Source organism: Podarcis cretensis (genome assembly GCF_951804945.1).
Source record: "Podarcis cretensis genome assembly, chromosome: 2".
NCBI classification, from domain to species: domain Eukaryota; kingdom Metazoa; phylum Chordata; class Lepidosauria; order Squamata; family Lacertidae; genus Podarcis; species Podarcis cretensis.
The window spans coordinates 36,589,989-36,602,027 of NC_137171.1; the positions used below are offsets into that span (position 1 = coordinate 36,589,989).

The 12,039-nt window shown below is 44.5% G+C and overlaps 2 long non-coding RNA genes across 2 annotated transcripts; one reads left to right on the top strand and one right to left on the bottom strand.

Annotated features, from left to right (window-relative positions):
- The first annotated feature begins 1,531 nt into the window (after positions 1 to 1,531).
- Positions 1,532 to 6,522, top strand: LOC307210431. Its single transcript, XR_013835993.1, has 3 exons — positions 1,532 to 1,725; positions 5,625 to 5,787; positions 6,316 to 6,522. It is a non-coding gene; the product is annotated as an uncharacterized lncRNA (long non-coding RNA).
- Positions 6,523 to 8,472: 1,950 nt separating this feature from the next.
- Positions 8,473 to 11,217, bottom strand: LOC307210428. The gene is made up of 3 exons (XR_013835990.1): positions 10,498 to 11,217; positions 9,632 to 10,140; positions 8,473 to 9,261 (listed from the first exon to the last, which is right to left on the bottom strand). It is a non-coding gene; the product is annotated as an uncharacterized lncRNA (long non-coding RNA).
- Positions 11,218 to 12,039: the final 822 nt, after the last annotated feature.

The window sequence follows — 12,039 nt, forward strand, 5'->3', positions numbered from 1 at the left end:
GGAGTTTGTAACCCGAATAGTTCGTAAACAGGGCTGTTTTTAAACCGAGGTACCACTGTATTCAACTTCCCAATAGCTTCATTCACATTTACTCCCACTTATGTCAAAATGGAGAGATTTGCAGACATGATGCAGAATCGTGCTTCTTACCACATTGATGTTGTCACATAAACTTGCTCTGAAAATACAAAGGACTGGATTAGCCATCAAACTAAATGATGTTGTTGTGTAGGAGGTGTGTATGCATGTGTGTGTGAGAGAGAAAAGGCATTGTTTATGTCGCTTGATTGTAGAAAATTATATGTCGCTTGAATGTAGAAAACCCCCTCAAAGTGGTTTTCCAAAAAAAGGCTAAAACAACAAAATTATCGCTAACATTTTTTACAATAATGTAATACATAAAATACAATAATGTAAAACATAAAAAAGTTACAACAATAGACTGAAACTAAAGAAAATTCACATCAGCTTTCTAAACATCTGGTTAGGCTTGTCTAAACCATAATGTTTTTAGCAGGCACCAAAAAGAATACAGCAGAGCAGGATCTGAATCCAGACCATCCACTGGTGTTGTATGAACCACCAACGCTACTGGGATGTAAAAGAAAGTGCTTGTATGTGACAGGACGTGTTCAGGTTCCAAACCTAACTGAAATCCCATTTTGGGGCCTTCATGAATGCCACTGCCTGCCAGTGGCACAGTGTCCCAGTTTAGCACTGTTAGCATTCTTCCATACAGAAGGAACACTTTGTATGAAGGACAGAAACTCAACAAATGCTGCTTTCTCCCACTACATCTAATCCAATTTCTTGCATATGGCAAGAATGTTCTTCAACCAGGCATTGACTTGTCCATGATCCTGACTACAACAGTCCATTTCCTGCTAGTGGCACCTGTCCTGTGGAATGCCCTCACGTCAGATGTCAAGGCGATAAATAACTATATAACTTTTAGAAGACTTCAGAAGGCAGCCCTGTATAGGGAAGCTTTTAATATTTGATGTTTTATTATGTTTTTATGTGTGTTGGAAGCTGTCCAGAGTGGCTGGGGTAACTCAGTCAGATGGGTGGGGTACAAATAATAAAATTATTATTGTTGTTATTATTATTATTATTAGCATATGAGGTGCACTGCAGAAAGCTGTTTAACTGGGCAGATAGCTTAAGAAAGACAGGGATTTTCAAGCTGGATACCTGCGGTTCCTTGAAAGCTCATAAAAGGATCTTCAAGAGCAGAGTAATGGCAGTTCAGGTTCCACCAAAAAATGAAAACATTGCGATTCTTGTTTGAGGTTTGAGGGGTCAGTCTGAATCCCTTCCAGACCTGTGACCCTGTATCTATTTAAGGGGAAACCAGCTAAACCAGTTCCTTTGTTTGGGTAATAGCTTGAGCTAGCCATTTACATATCCAAAGAAGTTGCCCTGTTGCCATAGGGACAAATGGGTGGCCTTTCCCCAGCTTACCTGGCTGGCTGGCACATCATCCTAGGATGCAGAACAATAGGCCAAGGGGTCTGTGCATGAGTAAGTTTGGGCTGATGCTGGAAGCTGGAGACACAGGCTTGTCTTGCTCTGTACTGGATCCAAAGTTTGGGGCTCCCCAGGAAACCTAGTGTTAATGCTGTGCTCCCCTCCATCTTTAACTCAGGTTGTATATATGTGTACAGAAAACTATATAACCTAAAGACACCACAGTCTCTTCATTTCAAGGAAACCAAACCCTGGGTAAGTACTGGAACTGCTCGAGTCTCTCACCACTCGTGTACTGGGGTGCATGATGCAGCATGGCTATTACTGCTATTAATTAATATTATAGCACAGCAGCAACAATTATACCCACCACACCATGTTTGTAGGAAGAGAGTTAGGCCCATCAGGCATGGCCCACAACCTGCTTGCACGGGCCTAGATTAGAATATTCCAAGTTCCTTTTGATGTAGAAAGGATTCCCTCAGACGAGCATGAGACTCTTAATCCCAGGATAGTGGGTTTGAGTCCCAGGATAGTGGGTTTGAGCTCCACGTTGCATTTCAGGGGGTTGAATTAGATAACTCTCGTGGTCCCTTCCAACTCTGTGATTCTATGACCTCTATGCTTAAGTCAGAAAGTTTTAAAACCACTTCCGTAGATATTTAATACCACTTCCATAGATGTTCCACGTTACATGCAGTTTGGGTTTGCAAATCTTTGGATGTGGCCACAGCTCAAATATTTAGAATGTATATATGCAACCAGGAGTGAAAATGCATTGTGTGAAGGTACTATGGAATATTTGAGGGCTTTGCATCCTTTATCAGCTGAGGAATGGAAAAGAGAGACATTTGACTATACTGACAAATTCTCCTTCTTATCTCCCAATGCCTCCTCTTGCTCCTCCATAGCTCTGCAAATGCCCCCTTTAACCACATCTAATTCCATCTGCCCTCTTTCCAATTTCTCCTCTGGACCAGCTTTCCCCTTGTAACCAGAACCCTTAAATTACCCCCCTCTCTCTCACACACACACTCCCTCCCTATTTCCCATATTTTCCCTCATCTATGGAAATGCTACCTTCATCCCCACCAAATGCCCCTGCCCGTTTTCTAGTTCCTCCTTCTCTCCCCCTTGTCACTAGAGGACTAAAACTGTCACACTGATTTATAGGGCTTGAAATGCTCCCAATGGTCAAATTTCGGGAAGGACACATGACCTCCCACCTTCCCTGGCCTTTTAAGCTTTGGGATCCTGGTGTTGCCCCCATGTCTTCAGACTTTTATGCTTCCCCAGCAAAACCAGCAGTGGCAGGAGAACTGCTCAAAACTCCACCATAATCAGGCCACATCGGCCTGGGCAGGCCGGGTCTTCCTGTTATATACCTGCTGGGATTGACAAAGTGTATGACCCTCACCTGAATCTCAATTAACTCTTTGGGGAATTAGCTTCAGACGTCATGTGTATTGAAGTTGCCAAAGCAATTAACCAACTAGGGTTATGTTAATAGCACCAGTTTCCCTATAATTTGATATTGATGGATAGCTCTGACGAATTGCAAAAGCATTTTTAGTTTGCTTTCTGTTGCCACCCTGGAACTTTTCTTTATTATTGCTTGCTGCCTTGATTAACAGATGTTGGGAACTTCAAGCTCCCTGCTCTCCCTTCTTATGGTCTTTATATTGCACCTGGAGACTCCAATAGAGAGCATTCCATGTCAAGAAGGAGGGCAAGTGGGCACCCTATCAAATGACAAGGCAGGAGCTACATGGAGCAGGACCTTTTCACTGGTGGTGCCCATTGTATGGCTCGCTCTTTCCAGACCTGCTCTCTTTTGGCCTGGAATTTGGAGCTTTATAATCTAGGAAGACTTTGGAATAACAGGCTGACAAGTCTTATCAGTCGCTGACGTATGAGCGGGTGTTATTTGCTGCTATTCTGGGTTCCTGGTGCACCAGGGTTTACACCAGTGTAATAGAGTTGGCCAGGACGAAAGAAAGGATACAATTATCTCCATTATCTGCACAGCAGGGGGTGTTCAGTCAACAGTGCAAAGGCTGAGCTGAAGTGTTTTCTGCTGATTACCTGCTTTCAGCAATAGGGGCCACTGTTTGGTAGTACCCAACTGGTTAGCTGTCAGATTCTAGAGCTCCCTGTTGGTGGCTCTTAGGTAATTCCAAAAATACAGAGTCCATTCATAAAGCAGTAACATAAATCTCCATTGCTACATATTGGGTGTGTATTTCAGCGGTTGGACGTACAGCTTTATGGCCATGCTGTAGTGTAGTGCTTATGCGACTGTGAATAAAAGGTGGCTGGGCTCATTGTCCCGGGGTTTGGGGGGGGAGGTGAGAAAACTGATGTTTGGGGTGACCCAGTGCAAACATCCTGAGGGTCCATGAGGATCTGTGCTTTTTAACCACGTTTATGCGCCATTGCGGCCCCACAAAACAGTGGATACGTGGTTTTTTTGGTGCAGGCTGTGGCTATGGACATGCTATGTGATCTGATGAATTTGGGGTGACCCTGTGCAAAAAATCCTGAGGATCCAGGGCCTGAGAGGGTGGAACTTTACATGGAGCAATGCCATTATCTAAGAGAGACCGCATCCCTTTGTCTCTCTCTGTGAATATTGAATAAACTACTTGGTAAGAACTCTTCTTGTTTTTCTGCTTCTTGACATCCCACTGTGGGAGCGATAGGATCCCCTGAAGTCTTGACACCTACCATCTCAAGTCTCTGGAGAAGCTTACATCATCACAGTGGGCCCTGAGAATGGGAGGATATTATTATTATTATTGCAATTCCCTCTCCTGCACTCTGTACTGGCCATTGCCTTAGACAGCATGGTCAGGGATGGTGAGAGCTGCAGTTCACCAACATCTGGAGGACCCTAAGTTACCCTCTCTAGCTGTAAAAAGCCTCCAGACACAGTTATGGACATTTTTAGAGCAGGACACATTTCTTCTCCATCTCTAGCAATGTAGTCCTGGCAGGAGAACCCTCCAGCACTTGCAAATATAGTGGAGCACGCTGACCGTGTCCTTCCATGCAGCCATGTTTCTGCTTGAAATTAGATTGTCCAAGTGAGATGACATTGCGCCATGTAGATTCAGGAAACATGAAGGCAAGAGGCAGTAATGAGATGATGGAGGCAGGTAATTAAATTTGTTCCGCTAGAAGCCGGGGGGGGGGATTTAACCACACGCCTGCTGTGCTGCTTTGATCAAACATCCTGAAATTGGTCCTAGGAGGCTGGTTTGTGGTTTTTTTAAAAAAAAGATGAGTGCAGTGGTTTCCAGCATTTCATGGCTATCAGCTCTCCGCCCTTGGCTTTGGACATGGCCTCAGGAAGTAACTAACCCTTGGGTACAACGGATGATCAGACGAGTCTCCTCTTCGTTTATACTTCTAGGCTAAGATGATGTATGTCAATGAGGCACACGCAAAGGTAAAATTCAGAAGCCCTGGCTCGTAAGAGTGAATTTGTCGATTACAGTCTTGGAGGAAGGCGAGATTAAGATTATATTTTTGGAATCAGCACCCAGGGATTGAAAAAGCAAAATAATAATAATAATAATAATAATAATAATAATAATAATAATAATTCAATATCGCTTGGCTGTGGATGACAAGCTGCTCTGGTAAGGAGTTAAGGTCTCGTACAATGTGTGCCTGAAGGTGATCCTTAAGAGACCGACTTCGATAGTCTAGCAAGAAAGATCCATAGGGAAATTCGTCTTGTGAAGCACCTCAAAAGACGGAAAACTCTTTCGTCTAGCGAGTTTTTCGTCTTGCGAGGCATTCGTCTTGCGGGGCACCACTGTATACGTTTATAGCACACCCACCACACATTTAAAGCATGTGGCTTTCCTCTCCCCCTCCCCTGTAGTTTGAAGGGTTCTCCTGGGAACTGTAGCTCTGTGAGAGGGAAAACTACTGATCCCATGCTTCTTTGAGCGGGAAACTCATGTGCTTTAAGTGTGCATTGGAAGTGCTTTAAGTGCAAGAAATGGATCTGCTACACGATTGCAAGTAGCCTTCTGCACACGTTGCTGATACTTTATTAAATTAGTAGGATCTATGTGCAGCTTCATCTGAAAACAATGTCCTGAGGTTTGCATTAAATAGTATAAAATATTTGTTAAAAATAGCAATGAAGCGGACTTGATGGGGTTTTTATCTGGATGCCTGACATCCCTGCTAATATTGAGGCCACAATGGAGTCTTATAAGCTTTCAGCCTCACCGGACGACCTACTTGTACACCCAGCCTTTTGACGGAATCTGTGTCACTGTCCTTTGTTATCTGAAGGGGGTAAGTGCTCTCTCCTGTCGTCTTGTTTCAATGTTTACTGCTAGAACGTGCTTTTTTATATACTGTGTTTTATGGGTACCGTATCCTGCTTCCGGGTTATTCCCTAATGGAAAGCGGGCAACAACTTATATATATAAATAAGTCAATACCCTCAGCTCAGTTTGCAGCTGCCCCCTTATAAGCTGCAACTTGCAGCACACCCTGGAGCCAAGTCCAGCACCTCAGAGCCCTCTGCCAAAGCACCACCCTGGCACCTTTGCCAAGCAAGTGTGGGCCACCATCCCCAGAACAGGCACCCCAGCTACCCGGTGCTGAGAGTGGGCAGCTGCAGGAACAAATGGCCGAGAGAGACTGCCATAGCTGCCCAGCCCAGCATTGAGCCCTTGAAAGGAAATAAAAAACACACACCGTACGCTGGCAGGGGGTGTAATCATTATACTCATCCCTGCTAAGCTGACAGGGGTGGGGGACATGTTTTCGGGAGGCAGGCACAGGCTCTGGCACAGCTTTTTGTTTTTTCCTTTTAAGGGTTCAGCTCCGAAAAAGGAGTTTCAGGTCAGGCAGCTGCAGTGATGACCATCTTTGCTCCCCCACAATGCCTTGGGGGTCCAGAACCTTTGGGTGGCTGTGTGTGATGTGTTGGTTTTTGTATTTTGGGTAATAGGGAAAAAAAACCACTAGGTAAAATAAAAGAAGAACTCCCTGGATGCTTAGATGGAGGTTTGAAGAAAATACTCTTTGGTGAGAGAGAACTCCAACAAAGATTTAAAATCACAAAAATGCAGCAAAACAAAGTGTGGAAATCTAGACTGCTGGACCTTTACAATATCCCCTTCTAAGTTTATTCCAAAGCTCCCCACTTTTAGACCATAGAAAGAGACCAAACATTTTGTAAGTTAAAATGGTTTACTTACAAGGTAAGTAGAGACCAGGGAGAAGAGTTGGTGGAAGAAGATTGGAGGAAATTCAAAATCTACTTACAGAAACATTGTAAAATTTTTGAATGTTGATGACATTGAAATGAAATGAAGGGGTTCTAGTAATAAAGTAAAGATTATGTAAGAATTGGACTGATGTCAGAAGAAGGTTTGAAATTAATGAATTTGCTGAATAATTTTTTAAGTGGAATACAAAAAAGGGAGGCGCGAGGAAGTCAGGAAAATAAGTTAACCAATAGTTAACCTAATAAAATATCATTTAAAAAATAAAATAAAATAAAATAAAATAAAATGGTTTACTTACAAACTCTTCAAAAGTCAGATTCATGTGCTTTTCCACATGGCAGCAAGAAAAGATAGGCAGTATAACTTAAGCTCCCAAAATGGCAAATGTTTCTAAATTATTTGTCTAGGAACACAAAGATTGCTTGCTTAAGCCCCACGGTCTAAGCTTGGAGCATGCAGCTTTGTCCTCCTTAGCGGTACGGTTCAAATGGTGAAAGAAGAACAAGAGAGTTTGGTAACCCTTCCTTCCAAGATGATGGGGAGTGACCTAGCTAAGCCTGGCAGGACTGCTTACTCTATGGTCTTAACCCCTTCATGCATTTTATGTTTTTATACAGTGGTGCCTCGCAAGATGAAATTAATTCGTTCCGTGAGTCGCTTCGTCTTGCAATTTTTTCGTCTTGCGGAGCGCGGATTGCCCGGGTATTAACGGTTTTACGAAAAAGGAAGCAAATCCGCAAGACGTTTTCGCCTTGCGAAGCAAGCCCATAGGCAAATTCGTCTTGCGAAGCACCTCGAAAAACGGAAAACCCTTTTGTCTAGCGAGTTTTTCGTCTTGCGAGGTATTTGTCTTGCGGGGCACCACTGTATTTTGCTGGAAGCTGCCCAGAGTGGCTGGGGAAACCCAGCCAGATGGGCGGGGTATACATAATTAAATTATGATGATGGTGGTGATGATTCATTAGAGTTAAGCATGTTTGTTATATGAGGCTGGATATCCCACCGGATGGTTCCCCGCCTGATACTTCTCCTTTCAGTTTATGTCTGAAAACAAATCAATCCTGGAAACAGCCCCAGTATGCCCTTTGAGGCCCATGGGTCATTGCCTTTGCCCCACTATGCTGTGTGCTGACGTCTGTCCTGTTCTGGGGAAGGGGAGTCTTCTCAGGCACTGAACTGCCCCACCCACCTAAATTAACCATTGGGGCCTTATAGGAGAGACTGTAAGAGATTTCCTGTGTAGGCTTTGCCTGAGCAATCGTCCTCCTGCCTCTGGAGTGTTTCTGGGTTGTTGGCAACCAACTTCTCTCTCTGTTGCCTGTGGTTCACTTTGTTGTTGTTGTTTAGTCATTTAGTCGTGTCCGACTCTTCGTGACCCCATGGACCAGAGCACGCCAGGCACTCCTGTCTTCCACTGCCTCCCACAGTTTAGTCAAACTCATGCTGGTAGCTTCGAGAACACTGTCCAACCATCTTGTCTTCTGTCGACCCCTTCTCCTTGTGCCCTCCATCTTTCCCAACATCAGGGTCTTTTCCAGGGAGTCTTCTCTTCTCATGAGGTGGCCAAAGTATTGGAGTCTCAGCTTCAGGATCTGTCCTTCCAATGAGCACTCAGGGCTGATTTCCTTCAGAATGGATAGGTTTGATCTTCTTGCAGTCCACGGGACTCTCAAGAGTCTCCTCCAGCACCATAATTCAAAAGCATCAATTCTTCGGCGATCAGCCTTCTTTATGGGTGGCTCACTTAGCCCTGATAATTGCAATGCTCATTCAAGCCCATTGACCTGGCTTTCAAGCATATTTTTAATAGAGAGGAAGGTGCACACCCACACCTGTGTCAACCATTTGCCACATCCACAGCTTTACTGAGGCTGTTAACACTTAGTATAGCTTTTCATCAAAGGCTGGATCTTCATTTGCACCCAGAGCAGAAAATCCAAGCATGAGAAGTATACATCTCCCCATAAAGATCCTCAAGATGGTCTACAAAGTCTGTCATCCATCAACCCTGCCAAAGAACATAGAGCATATGGCAGTCTGGGAATCTGCAGCATATGGGCAGAGTAGATGGCATATGTCTCAGGAGACTTCACAAAATCCTTCCACGGTGAACATGATATGCTTAGGAACAAAAGCAAATGTGCATATATCTACTGTGGCACATGTCAAACTTTAGATGCCCATGGATTTAGGAGGAGGACCAGGAAAGAGCAGACTTGGGGTGAGCTTTTGGGAAGGAGGAAGTAATCCTGAGGTGTGATTCAAAGCAGAATTCAGGAACATGGAAAGATGCCCTAAAACTAAGCCAAACTCAGCCACTGGCAGCATCTCTCTAGGGTTTGAGACAGGAGTCTTTCAGCATCACTTCCTTTCATAGGAGCTGCTGGAAGGCTGGAGTCAAAGACAGTGGGGGAACTCAAGTAGCTTCAAGTGCATTCCAGCGCAATGACGGAGGGACAGTTCCTAACAGCTCCTTGGTGATGGAAGAATCTCTCCACCCCTCAGAGAGGCCATCTTTGAGTCAATCTACCTCAGGCACTAAGGGGCATGGGTGGCACTGTGGGTTAAACCACAGAGCCTAGGACTTGCCGATCAGAAGGTCGGTGGTTCGAATCCCCGTGATGGGGTGAGCTCCCGTTGCTCGGTCCCTGCTCCTGCCCACCTAGCAGTTTGAAAGCACGTCAGAGTGCAAGTAGATAAATAGGTACCGCTCCGACGGGAAGGTAAACAGCGTTTCTGTGTGCTGCTCTGGTTTGCCAGAAGCAGCTTAGTCATGCTGGCCACATGACCTGGAAGCTGTACGCCGGCTCCCTCGGCCAATAAAGCTAGATGAGCGCTGCAACCCCAGAGTTGGTCACAACTGGACCTAATGGCCAGGGGTCCCCTTTACCTTTTTTTACCTCAGGCACTGACTTTCATATGTGCTTTCAAATGGCCACACTAAGTTTCCTCTTCTTTTATTATGTGGCATGGAGGAAACAGCAACGGACACAATGAGAGAGAGAGCACAAACCATCCCCTTTTGTCTTGCTTTGTTATTGTAATGATATTGAAAGCAGACTGGATGTGCTAAATTAGGGAACACCAACCTTTCTGGGTCAAGGAGCAGAAGACCAGAGCATTGGCTGAGTGGCACAGGGCTTCCTCCTCCTGGTCTGATTCACCCCTGAGTCCCTAATGCACTCTGGAGAAAAGATTTGCATATGAACAGCGCTTGGGTATTCTGCTTTCCATTGCAGCACAAGTCAGATTGGATCACACACACACACTCCCACACTTACACGGTGACTGACAGCTGTACGAAAGATGGTACACCATATCTCAGATTGTGGCACTTTTGCAACATCACATATTGCAATGCTATTTTGTGAAAAGAGTGCATTAAAACTAATAATCTATGAACACATTTCTGTACAGTGGTGCCTCGCAAGACGAAATTAATCCGTTCTGTGAGGCTCTTCGTATAGCGGTTTTTTCGTCTTGCAAAGCAAGCCCATTGACAGCTTAGCGGATTAGCGCTATTAGCGGTTTAGCAGCTTTTAGCGGATCAGCTGATAAGCAGCTTATCAGCAAATCAGCTGATAAGTGGCTTAGGGCTTAGGGAAAGGGGGGGAGGGGAAAAAACCCCACAGGAACTCGCAAGACATATTCGTCTTGCGAAGGAAGCCCATAGGGAAATTCATTTTGCGAAGCACCTCCAAAACGGAAAACCCTTTCGTCTAGCGGGTTTTCCGTCTTGCGAGGCATTCGTCTTGTGGGGCACCACTGTATTGCTTTTCATAAACAACAGCCAGAAGTGTGCAAAACCAAGAAGTACAACAAAAGTACAATTGAGAATAAAATGTAGCTGCTAAGCAAACAGAAAGTTAAGTTAAAAAGAAACTAGCTGGTACTGGTGGGCAACAAGGACCTCAGAGAACAGAGGGGTTTGCAGCACACGGCAAAATTGCAACGGTGTAGGCAATTGCTGCAATTCAGAGGGGAGGTGATTCTACAGAGTGGGTGCCACCACTAATAAGGCCTTTCCTCTTGTCACCTCTAAAAAAGCATTTATAGGACACAGCATAGCCAGGAGGGATTCATCCAATGATCTTAGTGATTGGGCAGACTGACAAAGGCCCTCCTTTGAGTAAGCTGGTCACTAGTTCAGGGTTTTGCAGTGCAAAACTAAAACCTTAAACCTGGCCAGGTTTAAGAGTGGTATAACAGCTACATGATAGGATGCCTGGCTCAGTAGCCCCTGCCTTTTGGAGCTGCTGCGGCTTTCAGACTGGTCCCTAAGGGCAGCCTCACACAGAACGCATTACTTTCGGCTTTGCTGTCAATAAATCATATGGCAACCTAAAGAGATGCTGCCACCTGATGGGCCAAAGCAGCATTACAATTATGCAGAGAGAACATGGACATTCTTGCGCATGTTCTTGGGACACCTTCAGCCCATACATTGGCGTCCACACCAGAGAGATGGAAGAAAGTTTAGTCCCCCCACTTGGCGTTTCCTGCTTGGCAGGGGGTTGGACTCGATGGCCCTTGTGGTCTCTTCCAACTCTATGATTCTATGAATGGGGAAAACTCTTTCCTCTATCACTATGGTTCACTTCACATGTGTCTCTGAGGGCATGCAGTGTATGCATTTTCCGGATGGTAGGTTTTGTGGAATATATAACCTTTGACAAACAAACTTCCTGCCATATTGATGATGGGCATTTCACTAATGACTTGCTCATTGTAAGGGTCATAGTGGAATAGTTGAAAAGTCAGAACAAGCCAGTATCCTGCCTTTGGAAAGGAGATTTTTTAGAGGAATGATAGCAGATAGAAGATGAAACCCTTTGCAAAGATCTGCAAATGCAAAAAGAACGTTTCCTTGCCCTCTCCTCATCAAGACGCCCATTCCTATGCTGGCTAACCTAGGTATTTTTATATTTACATACATTTTGATCACGTTCTTGTATAAGCAAAGGCATTTAGGCTGCAATGCTAAGAAGTAAGCTCAGTAGGACTTTTTCTGAGTATTGCATTTAATAAGGTGTAAGTGTAAACATAGGTCTGTTTTTTTAAAACTCTGCACTATTTTTATATTGAGATATTAACTGACTCTGCCATCTCCTGAAAAGTTTGTCTTGTGATTCTTACCTTACACTGCAATCCTACGCAGGTGTGTTCAGAAGAAAGTTCCATTGAGTTCATTGAGGCTTACTGCCAGGTGAGAAATGCAACTTTAACTTCTTATAACACTGATTAAGAAATATCACTCAAGAAACAAGTACATGGTAGTACTTTCGGATAAGAGCAAACTACATAGCAA